We start from the raw sequence: 6,000 nt of genomic DNA, 5'->3' as shown, positions 1-6,000 counted from the left end.
TGTTATTTATGTGTAGCTCTGCACCACTTCCACATCCTCCTCCTGAATGGTGACTGGTGGTCTCAGAGGCTCCTTGGCACAGCGGAAGTCCAACACCAGCTCTCTTTTGCTTTGCTGATGTTGAGTTGTACATTGTTGTCCCTGCACCATAAGACGAAGTCTTCCACAACCTTCCTGTACTCTGACTGGTCTCCATTATTAATGCAGCCAATGATGGAAGAGTCGTCTGAAAATTTCTGTAGATGGCAAGGGACAGTATTGTGTTGGACGTCTTTCATTGGGAGGGTCAACAGGAAGAGGATCAGGACAGTTCTTGATCTTCTCAAGTTTTGTTATATTGCAGGGGAAGTGTCTGTAAACTGCCATTTTCAGGTCTTTCCACAGAATTGTTCAATGGGGTTTAAAACTGGGCTCTGGCTGGGCTACTCAAGGACAGTCTGGGACTTGTCCCAAAACTAATCCAGCGTTGTCTTAGCTAAAAAGTGAACCATCATCCGAGTCTGAGGTCGGGTGCACCCTGAAGCAAGTTTTCTTCAAGGTCCTCTTTATATTTGGCTGTATATCATCCTTTCCTCAATTCTGCCCCTTCTGCTCAGAAGTACCCCTCATAGCATAGTGCTGCCACCACCATACTTCACCGTAGGAATGTCATTAGGCAGGTGATGAGTAGTGTAGTTTAGTGCCTTGTCTTCACCGGGCATATTGCTTGGAGTTCCAACTAAAGAGTTTAATATTTGTCTCTTCACACCAGAGAGTCTTCTTCCTCATGCTCTCCCAGTCCTTTAAACCATCATATGCCTTTTACTTGAGGGGTTCCCATCTAGCCACTCTATCATAAATGCCTCGTTGATGTAGTGCTGCTGAGATTATCATCCTTGTGACAGCTTCTCCAGTTTCAACAGAAGTTCTCTTAAGAGTGACCCTTCTTAACAGATGAACAACTTTAGGAAGAGCCGGGGTGAATCTGATAATCCATCCATCCATCCATCATCCAACCTGCTATATCCTAACTACAGGGTCACAGGAGCCAATCCCAAAAGGGCAGAAGGCAGGAAACAAATCCCGGGTAGGGCACCGGCCCACCGCAGGGCACACACACGCACCAGAAACAACTGAGAATCACCAATGCACCTAACCTGCATGTCTTTGGACTATGGGAGGAAACCCACGCAGACATGGGGAGAACATGCAAACTCCACGCAGGGAGGACCCAGGAAGCAAACCCAGGTCTTCTAACTGCGAGGCAGCATCGCTACCCACTGCACCACCGTGCCACCTGAATGTGATAATATTTTGGATATTTGATTCTCAACCAGTGGTCCTAGCCTGCTATGGGCCACTCCCAGAATGTTACAAGTGACAAATTTTAAACATCAGCATGTGGGGTATCATTTTAGACTATTTCAAGGTCTATGATTATGAATACAGTTGTGGCCAAAAGTTTTGAGAATGACATAAGTATTGGTTTTCACAACAATTACATTACGTTTATAAAAAGAGTCAATTTTTGCAGTGTTGGCCCTTCTTTTTTTTTCAAGGCCTCTGCAATTCACCCTGGCATGCTGTCCATCAACTTCTGCACCAAATTCTGACTGATGGCAGCCCATTCTTGCATAGTCAAAGCTTGGAGTTTGTCAGAATTGGTGGGTTTTTGTTTGAGGATTGACCACAAGTTCTCAATGGGTTAAGGTCTGTGTATTTTCCTGGCTATGAACACCAAAATTTCGATGTTTTATTCCCTGAGCCACTTAGTGCTCACATTTGCCTCCATCACATCCTGAGACCATTCATGTGTGGGGTTGTTTCTCAGCCAAGGCAGTGGGCTCACTCACAATTTTGGGATCCATGGCCAGGAAATTCCCCAGACCATAATCCCATTGAGAACTTGTGGTCAATCCTCAAGAGGTGGGTGGACAAACACAAACCCACCAATTGTGACAAACTCCAAGCATTGATTATGCAAGAATGGGCTGCCATCAGTCAGGATTTGGCCCAAAAGTTGATGGACAGCCTGCCAGAGTGAATTGCAGAGGTCTTGAAAAAGAAAGAAGGGCCAACACTGCAAATATTGACTCTGCACATAAACTTAATGTAATCTTTCTACCGGGGCTGTTCGTTTGTCTGTACAGGATATTAAATCACCTGTAGCTCGCAAACCCTTTGAAATATTGACCTGAAATTTGCTACACAAATACTACATGACCTCTACTATCCGCTTTCGGGGTGATGATTGACCTGTAAGGTTACCCCCTTTATTTTATTGTAGAATCAGCTCTCGGCAGTAGCCAGCAGGACACCATTCTCATCCCTACCACCTTTGCCGTCACTTCCCCTACCTTTTCATATCTTAACTCTTTTAGGGCTAATTTTTTTTTGGTTTCTTATCTCCCAGGGCTGAATATTTTTCCAAAAACTAACATTTTTTAAAAAAGAACACAAAGCAATTGTTTAACATATCAAATCAACAAAAAATATTTACTTTTGACAAATGTTACTGTCTTGCATGTTGTATGAGCCTGCATACTCTATGATTTCACATACATATCACATACATTTTACACTGCAAAGTCTGATCTCGCTCAAAGCAGCCAATTTCAGTCATTGCCACATTGCACTGCTTACAATACGTGTTGCTTTGGTGCCTACTTGTCAATTGTCTGTTGCTGCACTTGCTCACATATATTGTTAGTGTGTACTGTAGAGAGACAAGTCACCCTTTTGCCATTGTGCCATTCCACTGCCACCAAGTTTTCTGCCCGCATGAAAACCGTATTGTCACCTCTTTTCATCTTCTGAAACTTTATGAACTTTATGCATGGCATTATAGCCTGGCTCACCCCATAGGATTTGCTTCTGTTTATTACAGAAGTGAATAAAACTTTGCAGCAGCACGCACCTATCACCATGCTGCATAACCTGTCCAAAGCCACCAGGGGACAAAGCACGTTTGGACCAATGCTCCCTGAAGTTATATCACCAGTTCTGTCCCATCTCTATTTGTAATACCACAGCATGCTTCATCTCGTCTTTTGTTGTGTGTTTACACTTTGAAAAACGAGAATGCGATGCAAACGCAGCCCGCGATTCAAAAAATTTCTCTGCCTACCTGTTTATCTCGTCTGACGGTAGCTGAAAAGCAGCATCAGGAGAGAGCAGCCTGAAGTACAGCAGCTGGTGATCTGTCGTGTCCAACAGCAAGCCGTCTTGTGAAGTCCAGTAGTCAGATCGGCTCTCAACGGATCAATGTCTGTGTATTTATCCCACGCGAACCTTGCCGTAGATACATCGGCTGCGCGAAGGTGCTCAACTGGCAGCAGATCCGCTGGCGTGGCATCGGCTGGTGTTTGATCAGCTGATGCCGGCTTCTCACTCTCTTGCTCGATCTCCTGATCACTGTCAATAAAATCCGATTCTGAAAAATCAGAGTCCGACTCCGCGATAATGCGCAAAACATTGTCTGCCGAGTGTTTTCTTTTCTGCACTCACTTCGCTCCCTTGTCACATGTTGATGCCATCTTGCCATTGTTTACATTTCGCAACTCACGCACACGCAAGGATTCGTTGCCAAGTCACCGAGTCTAGCATTCCTCCAAGTACAGAGGGAATGCCTGTGCCGACAAAAGAAGAGAAGAAGCGGGCCACTAGGGTGGAGAAAAGACGAGCTGCTCAGGAAGAAGCAAAGGCATCAACCTCTGAGCAAACGAGTGGTAAACGTACAGAGAAAGAGGATGACAGCCATGAATGCTCAAGTCAAGTGTATTCACTGGACGTTATCGTGCAGTGCGTCGTTACTGGTGTCAATAAAAGCCTTTGAAACTTCTGAAATGCTTGTAATTCTACTTCAGTATACCATAGAAATATCTGACAAAAAAGATCTAAAAACACTGGAGCAGCAAACTTTGTGAAAACCAACACTTGTGTCATTCTCAAAACTTTTGGCCATGACTGTATTTCTACCTCATTAGTTTTCTTATAACCACTCAGAATTAGGGTGACTTCAGACTTTTTTAACATACGTTGTAAGAAAAGAGCAAGAGAGAGGCAAAAAAGGTTTAGTGGGTTCCACCCCGTATATTCTCACTAGCATGCAAAAAGCAAATAATCTATATGACTGAGTAATAAGTTGAGACTGAGTCCACTAATGTAAAAAAGAAAATGTGGTTGGCTTTATAGTCGGAGAGGAGGAGGAGTAGGAGGAGGTTTGTCCAAGTGACGTCAGGGCAGGAACTGGGACCGGAAATGGAGTCTGTCTGAGTAATGAGATTAGAATTAAGCAAGCTTTGGAGGATCTGCAGAGGAACGAGCAAAGGTGTTAGTGTACCCTGGTCCAGCATACAACATTTAGTCAGGCTCATTAACTATCTCCAAGGCGCACGTGAGTGACAAGGTACAGTATATTCTCAAAAAGAGGAATAGAATGGCATCAATGGTATCCCAGTGTAAGCGTGAAGTAGTGTTGAAAATAAGCCCTGTACGTCGGGGTTTCTAAAACATCACTAAAGCGAGATGAAGACATATGGGTTAGCGTATATACTGTGACCCAGCACCCTCATACCCGAAGTAAATCCAAAATGTACACACAATTTAAAGTACAGACTGCACATGAAAATCATACATTTATCCATCCATCCATTTTCCAACCCGCTATATCCTAACTACTGGGTCACGGGGGTCTGCTGGATCCAATCCCAGCCAACACAGGGTGCAAGGCAGGAACCAGTCCTGGGCAGGGCACCAACCTACCACAGGACACACACTAGGGACAATTTAGAATCGCCAATCCACCTAACCTGCATGTCTTTGGACTGTGGGAGGAAACCCATGCAGACACGGGGAGAACATGCAAACTCCACGCAGGGAGGAACCAGGAAGCGAACCCAGGTCTCCTTTCTGCGAGGCAGCAGCGCTACCCACTGTGCCACCGTGCCACCCTACATTTATCCAATACTAAAAATACACTCAAGGTAGGGATAAACATGGGGAGTAAATTAAAATACATATACACAAGAAAAAAACAAAAAATACAGAATGCACACCCCTGTCTATGTGAATATGTGAATAATGTAACTTGTCCAAAAGAATTGTATTTATTTTGGACCAATCTGATACAGTACATTCTAATTTAGCTTTTATTCTTCTTCTTGTTATTGTCATTGTCATTGTTGCCATCATTTTAAGTGAACAATACACTTTATGCTTGGGTATTTGGAGTTTTGTCTTTTAGGCACTTACAAGATATACTGTGTAAAATAAGATGCCTTGACACAAGACAAAGGTTTGGGGCCGCCACCCGTGTACTTGACCTTGGCTGCAAAATAAGCAAAATATTCAACACAATAGTGTATAGAACAGAGTCCAAAACAGAACTGATCAACAGAGGAAGAGAGTGGGTTTTTATAGGGACGATGGTGAAAGTAATGTGGTCCTCGGGGCCGGGACACGAAGTGATGTGGTCCTCGGGGCCGGGGCACAAAATGATGTGGTCCTCGGGGTCAGGCCACGAAGTGACGTCTTCAGAGCTGAGGCGGAAGTGGCGTCTTTGTATTCAGGTGGAATTTCCTGTGTCTGGTCTGCGGGGACAAAATAAGAACGTTGAATGCATTCCACCACCCACCACCTGGACATGGAATTCCTTTCTTTTGCACCTTGTGACTCGCTCCCATGTGAGGTCAGTCCAAAAAAAAAAAACAAACTTCTTAAATCGGGTGCCAACAAGCCACAACACAGCAGAATTGTGTTAGTGGTGGTGTATATCAGTGACCCTGATCTTCAAAATCCCTACTTGCTTGATCTTGCCACATCAATAAGTCATCGAGTAGTTGTGGTAGAGTGAATTTGTCTCCTGTGCCTTTTGTGATTTTTTTCTCAAGATGAAACATGAAGGATCTTGAAGAATAACATGTCTCTGTGAAATTCTGTGTGAAACTGGCAAATTTGTTTACCGAGGCTTTTCAGATATTGCCACAAGCTTACAGAGAGGATTGTTTAAGGCACACGCCA

Source organism: Polypterus senegalus, chromosome 7, assembly GCF_016835505.1.
Source record: "Polypterus senegalus isolate Bchr_013 chromosome 7, ASM1683550v1, whole genome shotgun sequence".
Classification (NCBI taxonomy): Eukaryota; Metazoa; Chordata; class Cladistia; order Polypteriformes; family Polypteridae; genus Polypterus; species Polypterus senegalus.
The sequence above is the reverse complement of the archived record's forward strand: the minus strand, read 5'-3'. Positions refer to the sequence as shown.